The 20245-nt window shown below is 41.9% G+C and overlaps 1 protein-coding gene across 1 annotated transcript in view; it reads right to left on the reverse strand.

Moving 5' to 3' along the window:
* The window catches only part of NDFIP1 (Nedd4 family interacting protein 1), a 753142-nt gene that overhangs the window by 73451 nt on the left and 659446 nt on the right, over positions 1 to 20245 (reverse strand). The gene's annotated exons all lie outside the window — the stretch shown is intronic.

Genomic DNA, 20245 nt, shown 5'->3' on the forward strand with positions numbered 1-20245 from the left:
CAAGGTCATTCTGCATAGGGGGTATGAATGAGTGCCTCCCTGTTTGTTGATGTACCACATGACTGTGGTGTTGTCTGTCCTTATCATCAACTGGCCCTCCTTGAGAAATGGTTTGAACTTTTGGATTGCCAGTTTTACTGCCAGCATTTCTTTTAGGTTGATGTGCAGGTGAAGTTGATCCTGTGTCCACAATCCTTGCACGCATTTGTCCAGCATGTGGGCCCCCCATCCTAGGTCTGAAGCGTCTGTTGTGATGGTCTGGTTTGCTTGACTCCTGCGAAAGGGTAGGCCTGGGTTTGACTGGCACGCCTGAGCCCACCATAAGAACTCCTGTTTTAAGCATGGAATTAGTGGGATTTCTGTTTCTAGACTGTGTCTGTGTTGGGACCATAAATTCTTTAGGTACCACTGTAGTTTTCTCATATGTAGTCTGGCAAATGGAACCAAGATTATGCATGATGCCATGAAGCCCAAGGCCTGCAGTACTTTTCTTGCTGTTAACTTGTTCAGTTTTGTTAGTGCCAAGAAGTAAAGAGGAAGTTCTTTTTGTTTTTCTGTAGTCAGGAATGCCATTTGTTTTACTGTGTCCAATTCCGCCCAAGAAAGTCCTTGTTTGGGATGGTATCAGCCTTGACTTTTGTAAATTGACTGTGTATCCCAGTGCTTGTAGCAAGTAAATGACCCTTTGTAAATCTGTTGTCAGCTTGCTTTTGTTGTCCCCTTGTAGCAGGCAGTCGTCCAGGTATGGGTAAATTTGAATTCCTGTAGTCTGCAATGGCGATTACTGATGCCAGGCATTTTGTGAATACTCTGGGCAGTAGATAAGCCAAAGGGCAATGCTGAGAATTGATAGTGCTCTGATGCTGCAAGAAATCTGAGGTATCTTCTGCAGATTGGTCGAATGGGGACGTGCAGGTATGCCTCCTTGAGATCTAGAGTTACCAGCCAAGACTCCTTGCCCAGCATGGGAAGAAGTTGCTGTAGGGTCAGCATTTTGAATTTTGGGACAATGATGTATGTATTTAAGGTGGACAGGTCGAGAATTGGTCTCCAACTTTTTCCTTTCTTGGAACTAGGAATAGTCTGGAGTAGAACCCTTTCCTTGCTCTGCTGTTGGCACTCTTTCCACAGCTCTCATGTTTGCTAACTCCATTATCTGGCGTAGAGCCTCTGTTTTTTGATTTGGAGGTAGATTTGGCATTCCTCTTTTGACTGGTAAAGTGTGGAAGTGAAACCGGTAACCTTGATCTATGGTTTGTAAAATCCACTTGTCTTTTGTTATGTAGTGCCAGTTCTTTGAAAATAAGGTTAACTTTCCGCCTAGAGGAGCTGCTATTTGTTCCCTGGTAGGCGGATTTAGGGTTAAGTCACTGTGGCTGTGTTGATGTAGTGGCAGAGGCTGTGTCTGTGCCTCTGTTGTTACCTTGCCACTGTCGTCCTCTGTAGGCACCTCCTCTGGATTGGTTTCTGCCTCTGGAACGTCTATTCCTGCCCCTTTGAAATTTTGTGGAGTCAGGAAAGGACCAATTTTGGCAGGCCAGTTCCTGCTAAACCTTGGGGGTTGAACCTGCAAGAAATCTTTGACAGTTTGAACAGATTTTGCCTTTTCTTCCATTTTCTTCATAACCTGCTGGGCAAGTGTACCAAACAAACTTGTCTTGTCCATAGGAGCATCTAGCAGCTTAGCTTTAACATGATCCGGTAAAGCTTGTTCCTTTAGCCATGCATGCCTTCTTATCACTGTGCCTGTCATGGCTGATCTAAATGAAGCCTCCAGTGCATCATAGCCACATTTTAAGGAATGGTTGCTAACCTGTTGTATGTTATTTACCATCTCTAATACATATTTCTTATCAAGAGATTCATCAGTGGTTAGTTTTTTAGTTAACTGATCAAGCATAAACTCTTGGTATTGTATCATGTGAAACTGACAGTTTAAAGCTCTAGCTGAGAGAGTAGCTGAAGTGTAGACCTTTTTACCCCATCTGTCTAATGACCTTGCTTCCCTTTCAGAAGGGGTAGGGTTTTTAGCTATGGTCGCGGCTACTGCCTTGGGACCCTGGGATATAGTTTCTGGGTCTGCAAGTGGGGCCTTGTAAAGGTGGTGATGCGTATCTGGCACCCTGTAAAATCTGTCTGGTTTGGCAGGGGCTGGGGTAAAGAATCTGGAGCGGAGCAAACATCATTGAAAGCATCATCCACCACAGAGAGAACAGGAGGTATAGCTAAGGGCCTGTGCTGTGGGAGGTGCAGAAAGGTCCTAAGTCTTTCTGGAGTCTGAAAAATCCTGTTGCTGCCATTGGAACTGTTCTCGCATGGCATGCAAGGTTTCCCCAAAGGAGAATTCTTCTGGTGGGGAAGCAGCTGGAATGGATTCTTCAGCATCAGAATCTTCAAAATTGGAGAAGGGAGCCTCTGGCTGGTCAGTTATGTCTGATTCATCAGCAGATTCATCAGAGGACACTGGCTCAGGGGGCTCTGCCCTAGGTCTCTTCTCTGGGGGCTGAGAGGCCCTATCTGGGTGAGATTGAGATCCTCTAATTAAAGAAATTAAATCTTCTGCCAAAGTAAGCATTTGGGAACTAGAAGAGGGCCTGGATGTGGAGGGTTTAACAGGCACTGTTTTAGTAGTCTTGGCTGCTTTAGCCCTGGCGAAGGCCTTAATGGACATGGCTGCTGGAGGCCTAGCAGCACCACGTGCTGGGGTAGAGACATCCAAGGGGATGGTGTCTGATAAGTCAACCACCGTAGTGGGTAAAATTTCTGAGGTCGATTCAAGAGTTGTAGCAGGGGCCTCAGTTGTAGGAATAGGTTCAGCTGTACTTAGATCAGTTTTCTCGGTTTTGGCCGAAACCGAGACACTCGCGGTTTGCTTAACCATGGTTTCGGCCGAAACCGCGGACCGCGAGTGTCGGTCTTTATCTTTGCGTTTTTTGGTAGATTGGGTAGTCGGAGGATCCGACGGCATAATGTACGCAAAATCAGAACCGAAAAACTGTTCTGCAAACTCCGACCGACGCCTAAGCGTTCGTCGGTTGAAGGAAGCACAGGCCGAACAGGCTGCTACGTCGTGGGCTGGGCCTAAACAAGGCAGACAGTAAGAGTGGAAATCTTTATGAGGTATTTGTTTCCCACAGGTTAAACAATTGTTAACTTTTTCTGACATCGGCTGAGGCAAGAAAGAGTCCCCAACGGGGTACTTAGCTTTAGAAGTCTTCGAAGTAGTATTCGGTAGAAGTAATCTCTGGATCCGACCGACCGGCACTTACGAACAGCTTCTGCTTCGGGCGCCACGCGGCAAGAAAGACTGAGGAAAATGGCGTCGGCTGATGCTTTTATACCCGAAGACCAACAGAGATGACGTCGGGTGGAGTGCGGCATCAGCCGAAGCCGGACCCGGACTTTGGAATCCGGCCGACTGAAGGGCTGCCTGACGACAGGACAACCCAGTTGTTATGACTGCAGATGCATCCATGAAGGACATCAGCTTTGGATAGAGGTGTTGGCTGGTTGTTTAGGTAATTTGCCATGCAGCCAGGTTTAAAGTCTTGAGCTGGCTGTGTAGAATCTGATTGTCTCGCTGGGTGAGCAGGTGAGGAATTTGTGGTAAAATCCATGGTGGGCCGTGGGCCATGTTCCTTAGAATTGGATACCAATGCTGGCATGGCCAGTCTTGTGCAATGAGTATTATTTGTGGCCTCTCTAATCTGACTTTCAGCAGTACCTTTGCTAGAAGAGGCAGTGGAGGAAAGGCATACACTGTTAATGTTTTCCAACTGAATGAGAGGGCGTCCACTTTCCAAGATTGTGGATGGAATGTCCTTGTGCAAAATTTTTGAAGTTGGTAGTTTTGGGGGCTGGCAAACAGATTTATGTCTGGGCGTCCCCATTTCTGAGCTATCATTGCAAATACTTGTGGATCTAGTTTCCACTCATGTGGATCCATGATGTTTCTGCTTAGGTCGTCTTTCAATGTGTTTTTCTTTCCTGGCAGGAATTGTGCTTGTAATTGAACCTGGTAAGACAGTGCTGTGTTCCACAAGGTCATTGCTTGCCTGCATAGAGGGTAGGAATGTGTGCCACCGTGCTTGTTTATGTAGCGCATTACTGTGGTATTGTCCATCTTTATTATTAGTTGTCCTGGGTGTAAGAGGTCCTTGAAAGCTGTTAGGGCATTCTGTACTGCTAGCATTTCTTTTTGATTGATATGCAGATGCCTTTGATCTGTAGTCCATTTGCCCTGAATGCACTGTCCTGCCATGTGTGCTCCCCAGGCATAGTCCGATGCATCTGTTGTCATAGTTTGCCTGGCTGTGGGTAAGGTGAAAGGCTGACCCTTGTTGAGGTGACATGCCTGTGCCCACCATAGAAACTCCTGTTGAAGGCAGGGAATGAGTGGTATCATTGTTTCCAAGCTGTGGCTGTGCCGAATCCATATGCTTTTCAGGTACCATTGTAATTTCCTCATATGCAGTTTTGCAAATGGTATTAGTAGTGTGCAAGATGCCATGAATCCCAAGGCCGGCAGAATTTTTCTTGCAGGGAATTGGGTCTTTGTTGCCATTATTTTGAAATATTGGGTCAGCTGTTGTTGCTTGTTTGGCGTGAGATAAGCCATCTGGGCCATTGTATTCAAGCTGGCACCCAGGAATATTATGTTTTGTGAGGGCACTAGTTTTGATTTCTTTTCGTTTACTGTGTACCCTAGGCAACTTAGAAGGTGTTTGACAAATGTCAGATGTTTTAAAAGAATGTCCTTGCTTTCTGCTTGAATAAGGCAGTCGTCCAGGTATGGGTATATCTGAATTCCTCTTTGTCTGCAGTATGCAATTACTGGTGCCAGGCATTTTGTGAAGACCCTGGGCGCAGTAGATAAGCCAAAGGGCAGTGCACAGAACTGATGATGCGTTGAACCTGCAATGAAGCGGAGATATCGTCTGCAATTTTGTCTGATAGGGACATGCAGGTATGCCTCCTTGAGGTCCAACGTTACTAGCCAAGCATTCTTGCCCAGCATGGGAAGAAGCTGCTGTAGTGTTAGCATCTTGAATTTTGGTACTTGCAGATAGGTGTTCAGAATTGAAAGATCCAGAATGGGTCTCCATGTTTTGTCTTTTCTTGGGACTAGAAAGAGTCTTGAGTAAAATCCTTGTCCTTGCTCCTGTGTAGGTACCTGTTGAATGGCTCATGTCCATGAGAGCTGTAATTTGTTTTTGTGCCTCTGCCCATTCATTTGATGGCAGGTTTGGCATTCCTTTTATCCTTGGCAAGGTATGAAAGTGGAATCTGTATCCTTGTGAAACAATGTTTAGGACCCATTTGTCTTTTGTGATGATGTGCCAGTTGTCCGCAAAAAATGCTTATTTTCCTCCCAAGGGAGTTGCCAGGAGAGATTTGCTTGGTAGTTTGAGGATTGAGTCATTGTGTTTGTCTTCTGCTAGCTTGGGGCCTGTCTTCTCCTCCTTTCTGGGTAGCAGTACCCCATTGGCGAGGTTTGTAAGGGCCTTGTGAATGACCTCTGCCCCTTGGGCGTCTGTATTTGCCCCTCTGTGATCTGTCAGAAGCTGGAAAGGACCAGTTTTTTGTTGGCCAATTTCTGCTGAACCGAGGGGGTTGTACCTGTAAAAAATCCTTGACCGTCTGCATAGACTTTGCCTTATCCTCCATTTTCTTTAAAACCTCTTCTGCTTTGACACCAAATAATACATCCGGCTGTAAAGGTGCATCCAATAATTTTGCTTTAACATGATCAGGTAGGGTTTGTTCTTTTAACCAAGCATGTCTATGTATTACAGACCCAGTAACAGCTGCTCTACAGGAAGCTTCCAATTAATCAAATCCACATTGTAAAGTATGTTTGCCCACCTGTTCATCTGCATGCAACAGATCCTGCATTTCCTTGAATTCAGACTGTTCAGAATGTGTGCTCATTTTTGGTTTTAATTGAGACATTAGGAATTGCTGATATTTCAGCATGTGAAACTGACAATTTAATGCTCTCATAGCCAGAGTTGCTGAGGTGTATACTTTCTTTCCCCATCTATCTAGGGCTCTGGAATCCCTTTCGGAGGGCACAGGATTTTTAGCCATAGAAGCTTTAGCCCCCTTGGGACCCTGGGAAATTGTTTCTGGGTCAGCCACAGGGCTTTTATAAAGGAATTTGTGTGAGTCAGGGACTCTGTAATATCTGTCTGGTTTGGCTGGAGCAAGAGGTAGAGAGTCTGGATTTAGACTAGACTCCAAGTAAAAATCATCCACAATATCTAAAACTGGAGGTATAGCAAGTGGTCTGTGCTGGGGTAAGTAAAAGGAACTCTCGGAGCCTTTTCTTAGAATCAGAGTAGTCCTGGCCTTCCCAGTGGAAATGTTCCCTCATGGTATGTAAAGTTTCCCCAAAGGAGTAGTCTTCAGGGGGAGATGCTGAGGGAATAGAGTCTTCAGCATCAGAGTCTTCATAAGGGGGAAAAGTGTAATCCTGTTCCTCAGAAGAATCTGAGGAAATTGAAACCTGGTCAGAGGAAGCATAATCCTCCTCTTGTCTTGGTCTTTTATCTGGAGGGGGATGGGAACCCCTGATTAGGGTAATCAAATCCTCAGCCATCTTAAGCATCTGTTTCTTAGGCATGGGGCCTTGAACTGTAGACTGATGTGCAGTCTTTTTTGGTTTTAAGCTTAGCATAAAATTTAATGGTGAGTGTAGTCGGTCTGAAGACACCTTCTGCAACCAAAGGTGTTTCCACTACACCGGGGTCTCCTTCTGCTCCGGTGTAGGAAGGGCCTAATGAAGATGGCTGCGTCAGCCTAGTACACTCCGCTTCAGAATCCGCAGCTGTCTGGGGTTCCAATTCTGCGTCCGTCAGGGGCTGCGTAGGCACCTCACTGAAAACCGGAGAACCGGCGACAGACCCAGCAGAGACCTCGGAGTTTGGCTTGTTCCTAGGCTGCCTGTCCTTATCCTTGCGTTTTTTATGCATGCCGATCGTCGGCTGCTCCGACGGCATGATATAATTACATTTCCTACCAAAGTAATGTCGTGCGAAGTCAAAACGGCGTTTGACAGTTCGTTTATTAAACCTAGCACAAAACCGACAACCTGTGATGTCGTGGTCTGGGCCTAGGCAAGGAATGCAATAAGAATGGAAGTCCTTATGAGGTATTTGCTTCCCACAAGAAATGCAATTGTTAACGTTTTCTGACATCGGACTGAGGCAAGAAAAGGTTCCCCAACGGGGTACTTAGCTTTATTGAAGACTTCGGACTGAAATTCGAATTGAAAATCTCAGGTGTCGGCTGACCGGCACTTGCGAACTGCTTCTGCTTCGGGCACCGCGTGGCAAGAAAGACTGAAGAAAATGGCGTTGGATGCCTCTTGTATACCCCTGGCACACTGACATCAGGGAAGAAGTGACAGCAACCGACACCGGACCAAGACTTTGGAACTCAGGCCGACTGCGGGACCGCCTGACGGCAGGATAACCCAAGTGTGATGACTGCAGCAGGGTAACACAATGAACATCTGCGAATTCCCATGTCATTGACATATGAGATTTGTTTGATTCACTCATCTTCTATACCTTCTGTAAAAGGACTGCTTCTTTTCTGTCTCTTATTACCCTCATTTATGTTTGTCTCAGAGCTTGGGCGGCCACGGTGGTGCAGTGGTTAGCACTGTCGCCTCACAGCAAGAGGTTCTCAGGTTCGATCCTCGGATGGGGTGCCTTCTGTGCAGAGTCTGCATGTCCTCCCTGTAGTCACGTGGGTTTCCTCCGGGTGCTCCGGTTTCCTCCCACATCCCAAAGACATGCAGTAGGTGGATTGGAGACACTGAATTGGCCCTAGTTGTGAGTGCGTGTCTGTGTGTGCCTTCTGTGGAAGGTTGGGCACCGGGCTGGCAACTTGACACTGCAAAAAACTCCACTGCCAATCATGAGCAGACAGGTGATCCGCTGTGGCAACCCCTAACCGGGAATAGCCGAAAGAAAAAGAAGATGTTTGTCTCAGAGCTTGTTTTACACTATGCTTAGAAGTTCTCCAGCTACAACCAGAAAGTAGCTAACTTGCAAGCTTTTGTTCAGGGTTTTGTTTGTAGTCCAAGAGGAATTGATTCTGCACGCGTCTCAGTGCAGTGACAGTTTTAACACCTCTGCATTGTGTGGGAGGAGGAGACTGTCAATTCCTTTGAAATGAGCTTAATATTTCCTATGCTAAAATTGATAGGGCTATTCAAGATTTACTACTGAATGAATTGCTTACAACAGATAAATTCAGTTTTATTAAGAATAAATTCTCACGGATAACCTTAATATTCGGGATCCACAAAATACATAAAAACCTGGAAGCTCCACTATTTTGTAAAGCAGAGGCAAAGGGGTCCAAAACTCATGGGATTACAAAGTTCATTGATATGAAGTTAAAAATTTAGACGAGGTCAATATTTACAAGAAGTCCTGGGACTTTCCTAGTAAGATGCATAAAAACACTTGTACAGAATCTAACTTTGGTAACTATAGATCTTAAGGATCTTGCGTATACCTTACGATACGGGCCTGGATTGGTTCACATTATACCCATGTCAGAATACCCATTTGAATGATAGATTAGTCAAGGCTGTCTCCCCTCATGGACAGTGTTTTAAACAATATCTTTACCTGGTTTGAAGGGGCCATTTATAAGCAGACCAATGGTGTTGTACTGGGGGCCACTTGTGTCCACATATTTGCAAATACAATTTTAGCCTATTGGGTGCATAATTATGATTTCAATTCACCTTTTGGCAACTGATGGAGCCCTTACGGATGGTTCCTGGGCGATAGTTATATTTTGGAAAGAGTGAGGCCAAGTTAGATGATTTTTTTTTTTTTACTTATATTAATAACATAACCCATTTTCTTAGTTTTACTATGACCAAATTTTCTGACCTTACACATTATTTGTATGTGGAATTAACTGACCACAAAAATAGGTGGTTTACCTCTTGCCTTTATAGAAAGCATATTGTAATTTCCTGCTTCATTTCGACAGTTGGCATCCTTTACATCAGAAGAAAGTGCTGATGAAAGGGCAACTGGTACAATTAGCAAGGATGATATTGGAGACAAACATTTTAAGGAAGGGGAAACATTAATGGTTATGTTAAACAGAGGATATCCTCCAGAATTCCTAGAAGAAATATTCCAAGAGGTAAGACAAAAAAGACTGCACCATTTTTTAAAACCCCTATTAGGTAGTAGTATAGATGAGGAGACTAGAAGTTTAGTTAAGAATACTAAATTTAATAAAAATGCATCCTTATTTATAAGGATGAGGCTAGATGTATTCAGCATATTTTGAAACATAATTGGAAAATACTTAAAATAGGGGGGTTTAAATATGGAAAAATAAGGTTATTGCCCTATATTGACTTTCCAAGTATTTTTCATATTTCTGTCCCTCCTGAAAGGGAAAAGTATCAACGGCAAACAGGATCCCACCTAATGCCAAAATGCTGTAGATGCAACTATTGTCCTTATATTAAGGAAAGGAAGTTTGTAATGGTTAAAGGGTTTGGGAGAATTTCATGCCTTAGGAGATGCAGCTATAAGACAAGAGTAATATACATTGCCTTGTTTTCACAGTACCTTTGTTTCTACACTGGTAAAACAGAGAGGGCACTGAAAGATAAAATTTATAAACATTTAAGGGACATGAAGAAGCAAGACACTAGGAATAGTTTATGGAAACATACTGAAAGTATGGGGGACCATGGAAAATGAAACTCGAGTATAAAGAACCTGAGTGGCAAATAAAAACCAACACCACATGACCCCAAGGTTTTAACGAAGGCATCTCCATCTCTTGCTTTCTTAGGTTGAAGGCATTTAATTAACAACTCCTAAGCACCTTGTCCATGCATAGTTTGACAGTTATTTTTTGGAACAGATTTGGTTTACAAATATGCAAAGGCAAGATGGATCAATAAAACTTATAAGAAACAGGGAAACATATTTGAAATTGATGCTTAAACAAATTTTATGAGTGGTTCATATATTTGAAATATGAACTGAAATGTTTTTAAAACTGTTTAAGTTTGCAATCACTTAAGTGTGCATTTACTGTATTTGGAATAATGTGAGCTGTAGCATTAAGTAGAACAGCCCAATTGCAACACTGTAGCTATCTCAGGCTTTTTCTTTTAAAAATGTTAACAATGTGGTACAAAGTTACTCTGATGAAGCTTGTGAACTTTTGGGGACGAAAGCGCTTAGTAACTTTTTACCTATGGTGTTTTATCCACACTTGTAATTTTACTTATTTAAGTTATCTAATTAAGTACGGAACTTAAATGGATTTGTGGTGCAGCTTCATCCTTTTAACTCCACACATAAGCTGTTTGTTCTCCTGCATATTTTTTTTAGACTAACATACACACAAAAAAAAAAAAAATTTAATATTTGTTTCACTTCTTAATTCATTACCTGATATCCCTTCTAAAATTTCTAAATGTTAAACGATATTTAAAAGTTTATTTGACAGGAAGCCAAGGATTCCCCCAACATAATTTTTTTTAACTTTTACTTTTGCTAAATCTTGTGAATGGCCTAGATAATAAAGCCACCGCTACTAGCTACTAACACAATTCCAATTCCTACTGTCAGCTCTTTTCTTCTCAACTGAATCACTTACTTAATAGCTCATGAAACCTTTTGTGTCTGCATAAATTATATTTTTTAACTACAATAATTAATAAATCTAAGTTAGGTTTATACCTAGACCAAATCCTTCAACTGAAAGATACTTAGAAAACTGTTCAGTGAACAGTCACTTGTCTTTCCATATCTTAAAATGTAGCTCTCGAAATTGTCTAAACTGAACCAAATGAGTACACTCACAGAAAATATGATTCCAAGTATCCAAAGCCACTTCATCTCTCCAATAGAGCGGATTATACTTGGAAAATTTTTGCTAGTGGCTGTACTGTGTAAAAATATTTGTGAAGACACTTTACTACAAAAAATAGTCTCTTCTAATCACTGTAGTATGTAAACATTTTTTGTCAAGATACTACCGTGCAAAAATTCTGAATCTCTGGAAAAGAGTTATGAAAAGAGATATATATGCCTCCAATTCTTTTCTGTTAATGGAATTCTAAAACAGACACTTCACACTTGCTGCAACTGAAGTTGCATATTTCCCTTCATTTAGGATGTGACAGCATATAATCCATCCACAGGGTTCAACAGGGAAACAGCGCCCCAATGTAAATTTAATAAAAAAATAACTTATCCCCTGGCCTTACCATACAACAAAGAATATCCAAATGTGCAAAGCTGAGGAAAGAAAATCTACTCAGCCAGTCTCCATCTTGCCATTTACCTACTTACGGCTCAAGCTCACTCAGTGTGTTACTTTCTCTGTACTAGTGGTCACTCTGTGCATCACTGATTTCCTCCATTTATCAGCAGGTAATAGCATGCTTGTAGCAAATACAACAAAGAATAAAGACCAGGAACCCAATGAATAAAATGCATTCTTCTCTGATGTCTCAGCATACACTGCCTTCTTGGAGTACTTGCTTGTGCCTGCTTCTGTAATGCAGAAATGCAATCCTTTCTTTACTGCCTTCAACACTGTGGTGCATTTCCTTTGTGCATCAGCTGCTTTGGATGCTTCCAACTCTGTACTGGCTTTCATTTCTACTTTACAATTCATAAATGTACATTTTGCAGCCATAATAAACTAGTGAATTAAAAACAAATGTGCTCTCCTTTTGTCATCCTCACAGTACTAACTGGAACAAAATTATTCTGCCGTTTACATAGTTTGAGGTTTTTAAGCTTTGAGGCCAAAGTAATGAAAATTAAAACTTTCTTTGGGCCATCTTCAAGATTTAGTGTTTGTTGGCCCCAAAGTAAAACTGTGCCTTAAACAAGTATGACGGAGAAATTTAAGACCTTCCATTTTATGCATCTGTTAATATAAGATGAATATAATTTAAAATAAAGTCTGTTCCTTTTATGGGGACTTGAAATATGGCTGACTTTTTATTCATCCTTTACTGGTGAAATGTATGCTTCTTGTGCTTCCTTCACACACACACAGCTCATTTTACGGTTATATTTTTCTGTTTAGGGTAGTGTGTACTCTGCTGCACCATACAGCTGCAGCTGTGTTAATAACTGAAGGTAACACTTCAGAGCCCCATTTTGTTTAACCACACTTACAGTTAATTACTGTTTAAGAAAAGTACAGTTGTGTACACTTACCATAAATGTAGATGTTGGAGTGTATTCACTGTTGCATTCATCATACTTTGGTTATCGGCCTGCAGGTAGCTCTGTCAGTCGTCCCGAATACCAGAGTCTTAGGATTCTGCTTTGGATGCTGTCGCTTCTTCCATGTCAGGTCGTCAGGGGTATAAAACATGCAGCCAACGCCATTACATCAGTTTTTCTTGCCCCAAATGTCAGGAGCCCCCAAATAGGAAGCTAGTATATGGTGGAGAACACCACCAGTAAATAGTAAATACCAATCCCATTAGGAATGGCCCTAGAGAGGAGAGGTAGAAAGATAGAGAAAGCCAGGGGGGGCTGGAGGGAGGGAAACCAGGACTGCAACAGTGAATACACTCAAACATCTACATTTATGGTAAGTGTACACAACTGTACTATGTAATTTGTGTTTCACTGTTGCAGTCATCACACTTGGGTTGATTCCCAAAGCTGAGGAAGGGTGGAGGCAGTCAAGAAGTGTTATGGCTGGCTAGTAGGCCTTGCAAGACTGCTCTAGCAAATCCAGCTCTGGATTTAGAAAAGATTGGTAAGTGGCAATGCATGGTGAAGGTGTGTACAGAACTCCAGGTTGCAGCTTCCAAAGTCCCTGGTAGGGTCTCCCCTGAGAAATGCTGTAAAGGTGGAAGTAGCCCTAGTGGAATGTGGTCTGATCCCCTGTGGGGTAGGTTTTCCATGGTGCTTGTAGCAGAAATGGATGCAGTGTGCTATCCATTTGTGACTAGTTTGCTTTGAAATGGCCTTACCCTCTGCCCCTGTAGCAAAGCTGATTAGCAGCTGGTCAGATTTTCTGAAAGGTTTAGTCATGTCAAGGTAGAACCTGAGCTTTCTGAGCACATCCAAGGAGTGCAGGATCCTTTTCCCTTTATTCTGACGGTTAGGAAAGAAGGCTGGCAAATGGATGGATTAGTTCAGAGCCACACTGGACACCACCTTAGGCATAAAGGATGGGTTAGTCCTGAGGGAAACCCTGTCAGCATGGAAAATAATGAGGGGTAACACAGACATTAGTGCCTGTAACTCACTCTTCTCGCTGAAGTTATGGCTAAAAGCAAGGCTGTTTTCCAAGAGAGGAATTTTAATGCTGTTGAAGCTGCAGATTCAAAAGGGGGAGTGTGAGCTTTTCCAGTACAAAGTTAAGGTCCCAGGCAGGGGTGGGTGCTCTCCTCGGGGGCCTTAAGTTGTTGGCCCCTTTCAGGAACTGTTTGATGAGAGGGTGAGAAAATAGAGGTGGGCTCAGTATTATAATGAGCTGAGATGGCAGAGGCATGAATCTTAACGGAGAAGGCTAGACCTCTGTGGAGTAGCTCTGCTAGGTAAGCCAGGATTACAGGTAAGGAGTGCACAGCTGTGTCCTTCCCTTGAGACTGACTCCAAGAACATCTTTTCCACTTTTCAGCATAGGATTTCCTAGTACTAGGCCTTCTTGCTTCGAGAATGACATCCGGCACCTGTTTGCTGAGGATTGCTGGTGATTTACTCAAGGGATAAGCCAGGCTGCAAGGTTTAATGTTTGCAATTGTGGATGCAAAATCTGTCCATCCTGCTGAGACAGCAGGGTAGGAGTCTGGTGAAGGTGCTAGGGTGGCACTGTTGTCAGACTGTGCAACAGTGGGTACCAGTGCTGGTGTGGCCAGTCTGGGGCAATAAGAATTGCCCTTGATCTGTCCGGTTTTACCTTGAGTAGTACTTTTGAGAGAAGGGACAGAGGAGGAAAGGCATAAATTGAGAGGTTTTCCCACTGAAAGGATAGGGCATCCACCTTCCAGGCCCTGCTGTGACGGTTCTCCACCTCTGGATCAGGAGGTTGAAGGTGTTGGTCTCCAGTTTCCACTTGTGTGGGTCTAGGAGATTTCTGCTTAAGTCATCTGCCAGTGAATTCTGTTTGCCTGGCAGGAATTGAGCTTGTAGATGCACTTGGTTGCTCGAAGCTGTGTTCCACAGGGGCAAGGGTAGCCTGCAGATTGGGTAAGAATGGGTTTCCCCCACTTGTTTATGTACCACATAACTGTGGTGGTGTCTGTTTTTATAAGCAGTTGTCCTGGAAGGATTAGGTATTTGAAGGCTGTCAAAGCATTCTGTACAACTAGGATCTCTTTTTGATTGATGTGCAGGAGAGTATGGGCTGGGCTCCAGTGGCCCTGAATGCATTTTCCTGCCATGTGAGCCTCCCATGCATAGTCGATGCATCTGTTGTCAGGGTTTGGGTGGCGAGGGGTTGAATGAAAAGCAGTCCCTTGTTGTGGTTGCATGCTTCTGCCCACCAAAGGAACTCTGCCCTTGGACAAGGTATGACTGGAATGACTGTTTCTAGGTCCTGAGAATGTTGGCACCAAAGACTTTTTAAGTACCAGTGAAGTTTCCTCATATGCAGTCTTGCATATGGAATTAGTAAAATACATGAGGCCATGAATCCTACAGCTTGTAGTATTTTTCTTGCAGATAGCTGGGTTCTGGTGGCCATTTGAAGTAGTTTGTCAGATAAACCTGTTTTTCTGGAATGAGAAAAGCCATCTGGGAACTTGTGTCCAAGCTTGCTCCCAGGAATACAATCTTTTGACTGGGCACCAGTTGTGATTTCTTTTCATTGATGGTGTACCCCAATGAAGTGAAAAGGCTTTTTACAAATGCCAGGTGCTGAAGTAGCAATTCTTGACTGTCCGCCTGAATCAGGCAGTCATCCAAGTATGAGAAAGTTTGGATATTTCTCTGCCTGCAGTATGCACTGGTTGGAGCCAGGCACTTTGTCAATACTCTGGACGCAGTAAATAAGCCAAATGGAAGTGCAGAGAACTCATGTTGCATAGAGCCTGCCCTAAAGCGTAGATATTTTCTGCATGACTCCCTTATGGGGATGTGCAGATAAGCTTCTCTAGAGTGACTAACCAGGCATCCTTGGCTAGCACAGGGAGAAGCTGTTGCAGGGTAAGCATCTTGAATTTTGGGACCACCAGAAATGTGTTGAGTGGACAGATGCAGGATTGGGTGCCAAAAGCCCTTTTTTCTGAGCACCAGGAAAAGTCTGGAGTAGAAACCCTGCCCTCTTTGTTCTACTGGAACAGGTTGAACAGCTCTGATACTGAGCAGGGAAAGAACTTGCTTTTGAGCCTCTGCCCACTAGTTTGGAGGAAGGTCTGGAAACCCAATTGGGGTTGGCAGTGTATGGAAGTAGAATCTGTACCCCTGGGATACAATGTTTAGGACACATCTGTCCTGAGTAATAGACATCCAGTTTTTTTGCATGAAGGGCAATTTTTCCTCCTACGGGCACAAGTAATTGGGCAGGGCTGGGACAGATAATTGAAAAGTCATTGTGAACTTTTTCCATAAGGGGGCGGCTTACCACTCCCTGTTTTTGAGGTGGGGGCACTCCATACCCTGAGATTGTAGTCTGGGTGACCTGTTTAACCTGGGTTTGGTCTCAGAAGGCCTGGAAGGGGCTGGAAAGGACCAGTTTTTAGAAGGCCAATGCCTACTGAATCTAGGTGGTTGCACTTGTAAGCATTCTTTAACAGTTCGCATAGATTTAGTTTTTTTCTTCCATCTTTTTAAGAACAAACTGTCCTTATTTAAAGGAGCGTCTAGTAATTTGGATTTGACATGATCTGGCAAGGTTTGTTCCTTCAGCCAAGCATGCCTTCTCAGTACAGAACCAGTGACTGCAGCCCTGCAAAATGCTTCTACGGCATCAAAGCCACACTGCAAAGTATGCTGACTAACTTGGTTTGCAGAATGCATTAGCTCTTGTAAACCTTTATTTTCTGCACAATCTGGGAGTAACACCATTTTTTGTTTAATTAGTTCCATAGTATGCTGCTGGTACCTCAACATGTGAAAATGGCAATTCAATGCCCTGATGGCAAGAGTTGCAGAGGTATATACCTTCTTACCCAGTCTGTCTAAAGTTTTGGAATCCCTGTCTGAAGGGGTAGGATTTTTGGCTGTAGTAGCTTTAATACATTTAGGTCCATGGGAAATGGTCTCTGGATCCGCAGTAGGATTCTTGGAGAAATCTGTGGGAATCAGGTACTCTGTAGTACCTGTCAAGTTTCCTAGGGGCCGGGGGTAAAGTATCTGGAGTAAGACTGGATTCCATAAAATCATCTACATTGTAAAGAAAATAGCACGCTGAAGGTAGACTCAAAAATACGTTCTTTAATCCAATGGAAAACACACAGTACTACACAATAGCAATGCTGTTTTTTGTGCAAAACAGAAATAAATAATTGTATAAAACTCCACAATACCAATACTGGTCCTTGTAGATAAAAAACATAATTAGTTAAGGTTGAATTAAGCGCTTTCGTTTCTGTCCAATCAGAAACTTCTTCAGAAATATCTTCACATTTGATGCATAAGATTTTATAGTAAACCACAACCACACCTTCAATAAAGACCACCCAATTAAAATTGCTAACTAATATATAAAACATAAGAATCTTTTAAAAGATAAATATGGTGCATTAAATTCACTCACAAATACATACTATATAGAATAAAATACATAAATGTTTTAAAACTTAAAAGACCATCTCTCTGAAGCTTTTAGTTTCAAAAAGCATGTTATTGACAAGGATTCATTCAAACCTGGCCATTCTGTAGCGTTGGTCCTAATTTGCCTTAATGTTTCTTGTCTCTCTAAGATGAGGTTTCAGGGACCCCCTCTAGTCCTATATTCTATTACCTCCATAACAAAAAACTTAAATGAAAGATCCTTAAATTCTAGAATATGTTTTGCTAAGGCATTTGTTCCTTTCGTGTTTTTTTATGTCCCTCAAGTGTTCATATATTCTAGTCTTTAATTTTCTCTGTTTTTCCGATATAGAGTCCTCTGCATTTGTTACACAAAGCACAATACACCACCCTTTCAGTATTGCAATCACATTTATTTTTTTAACTTTACTTGAACCTTATCAATGGTGAATATATTCCCCTCACAAATGAATGGACAATAGTGGCAAGCTCCACATTTTTCCATATTACCATTTAAAGGATGTTGGTCACCTTGTTTATCAGTTTCAAAAATATTTTTTAGACATCTCCCCTTCCTATACACTATCGTAGGGTGTTCATCAAGTTTACTGTGAACATCCTTATTACTGGCCAAAACAACCCAATTTTTACATAAACTATCTTTAATCAAGTTGTTAGATACGTTATAGGTAGTAATAAAGGCTGTTTTATAATCCCTCTGTTCTATATTGTTGGATGTTGGCCTAGTTAATACCATTCCTTCATTATTTTCATAATGGTTATTAAAACTAGGAGGTTCCGGGGCAGGGATGGCCATGTCTAGTATTATATTACTAGGATGATTATAATCTATAGGGACTCTTTCCCTCAATAATGGTTTAAAGAATCCAGATTCTCTTATCTCTAACATAGCATCCTTCGCTAGTCCTACTGGGTATCCTCTATTCAAAAACATCTTTTTCAACACTTCACATTCATCTAAAAATGAATCGAAGCAGGATACCATCCTCGCAGCCCCTCACAAACTGCCCTTTCACTACACCTTTTTTTTGTCTATAGGGGTGCCCACTATCAAAATGTAAGAAACTGTTAGAAAAGGTGGGTTTTCTATAAATTTCAGCTAAAAAACATTGTAAGGTAAAATCCTTCTTTAATTTTTACATCCAAATAGGCAATTTCTTGGTGGTCTGTGTTATGGGAAAATTTTAAAAACCTGTGGACTCATTGATGTATTCAATAAACTCTGAAATCATACTAACCAGTCCATCCCAAAAAATAAATATGTCATCCACAAACCATGGAGAGATCTTACAAAAACCATAAAAGGGTGATTTCACAAAGCATCTTTGCTCCCACTCAAACATAACTATGTTAGCATAGATACCACCACATGACACCCCCATTGCAACACCTTTCATTTGTAAATAGAATTCACCATTAAGCAGAATGAAATTGTTCTTTAACACTATTCCATTAGATGTTCAAATGTGTTGATAACTCCTTGCTCTAAACCTTTCCTTAAAAGATAACCGCAGAACCATTCCAAACCTGTGTCATGAGGGATGGAGGTATACAAATTCTTTACATCGATAGTAATAAAAGTACCATCTTGCAAAAACTAAAGTTTGTTCATCCTATTCAAGAAATCCCAATAATCTTTCACTATAGTTAATTCATCTTTCAATAAATTCTTCAGCTTTACATCAATAAACTTGGCAATAGGCTGGGTGATAGAACCCCTAGAATCCACAATAGGTCTCATAGGTGGACAGTCTAAGTTTTTATGGATCTTGGGGAGTCCAAAAATAGTTGGAAATTTTGGATAGGCCACATTCATGTAATTATCTTCATCTATTGTGATACTATTTTCAATAAAAAGATCATTTAGTTCATTTTTTATTCTCATATGTGTCCCATTCACTTCATTTGGGGACACTACTTGATAAGTATCACTTATTAGTACTTCTAACATTTTCTCTTGATACAGTTTATTGTCCATAATTATAATCCCTCCACCCTTATCAGGTTTAATGATCCTTAGTGTTGTTTCCTTTTATTTGTTCAAGCTCAAATTTTCAGCTTTACTCAGGTTCCCCACAGGACATTTCCTAAATGTATTGCAAATATCTATTTCACATAACCTTTCAAATAATAGCAAGGTTGGGTGAATAGGTGGACTGTATGTGCTACAAATTTGTAGTGGATTACTTACATATTCTATATTCTGGAATAGAATTTTCAGATTTAACTTTCTAATAAAAAGCTTCAAATCTACAATGGTGTTAGCCATATTCAAATCACATTCTGGGACAAAAGATAACCCCCTAGCCAAAAGATCACAGTCCACAGTGTTAATAGGCAGGGTAGAGAAGTTGAAGACTTTAAAGTCCCCATTCAGGTTCAGGTGAATAGTTAAAGCATTAGTTATATTATTCTCAACCTGCTGATTGTTCACCAATGTCCATGACTGCTGCCTCTCCAATTCCCCCTGGTATTGCCTCTCGGGGGATAGTTGTTCTTGCCCCTGCCCAAATGTCCCTGATGACCCCTCTGTTGAAAATCTTCCCTGTTTTTCTCCGCGAGGCGTTCTGACCATCTCAAAGCAGGGAATTCTTCCTGATCATTGTTCAACAGTCCCATTTCTCCTTTCTGAGCCCACCCTCCCCCCCCCCCACACCTGGGATTTGGGTGGTTCAGGATAAGCAATATTGTTACTATATTCCATCCTGTCACGGTCAATTTTCTTAAATTTACGTATTTTTATGTTGTTGATCTGGTTTTTCTATACTAATGAACATACGGTTATATTCAACGATGTTCTGCTCATGCAAGTAACAGTTTACAATGTCTTTCTCTAGCTCAGTAGCTTCTGCCATCAATTTTTTGATAGTATATCCATTGTTTCACCACGAGTTCAACATACTCAAACCCGTGGCAGTCAAACAAGTTCAATAACTCTTTATGCAACAAGCTGTTTGTGACCAGGCCTGTGAGGAAACGTCACATTCGCAATCCCTTAGGCACGATTTTTAATCTCAAACATTCTTTAAAATATAAGTTATCCATCTGTAATTTTTTAGTTTTCAACAGTACGTTATCAAGTTGATGTAAACTACCAAAGTAATCAAATTTGTTGTTAACATTACTTACGGCTGATTGCAACGTTGCAAAATTAGGACACTCCTGTAGCCAGTCTTTTAAAATGTAATCCCTCCTCCGCGTTTCAAAGTTCCCATTATAACCCTGTGCACTATGTACGCCATTCCGTTGTTCAACGGCTAGTCCTCCACTCTGCTGATTAACCTGACTAGCCTGGCATCATTCATGATTGACACATTGTCCCTCTGCAGATAACAAAGCATCATTGGGTGGTGTATAGTTGAGAGCATGGCTCCCTTGCATCTCCTGGTTACCGGCAAAGTTATCCATTGAAGGTAACGCTGATTGTGAAACAAATCCAAACGATCCATCCTCTGGCATAATTTCTCCATTATACTGTTCAATTC

The sequence above is a fragment of the Protopterus annectens genome, chromosome 4.part0 (genome assembly GCF_019279795.1).
Source record: "Protopterus annectens isolate FY-2018-M chromosome 4.part0, PAN1.0, whole genome shotgun sequence".
In the NCBI taxonomy this organism is placed as follows: Eukaryota; Metazoa; Chordata; order Ceratodontiformes; family Protopteridae; genus Protopterus; species Protopterus annectens.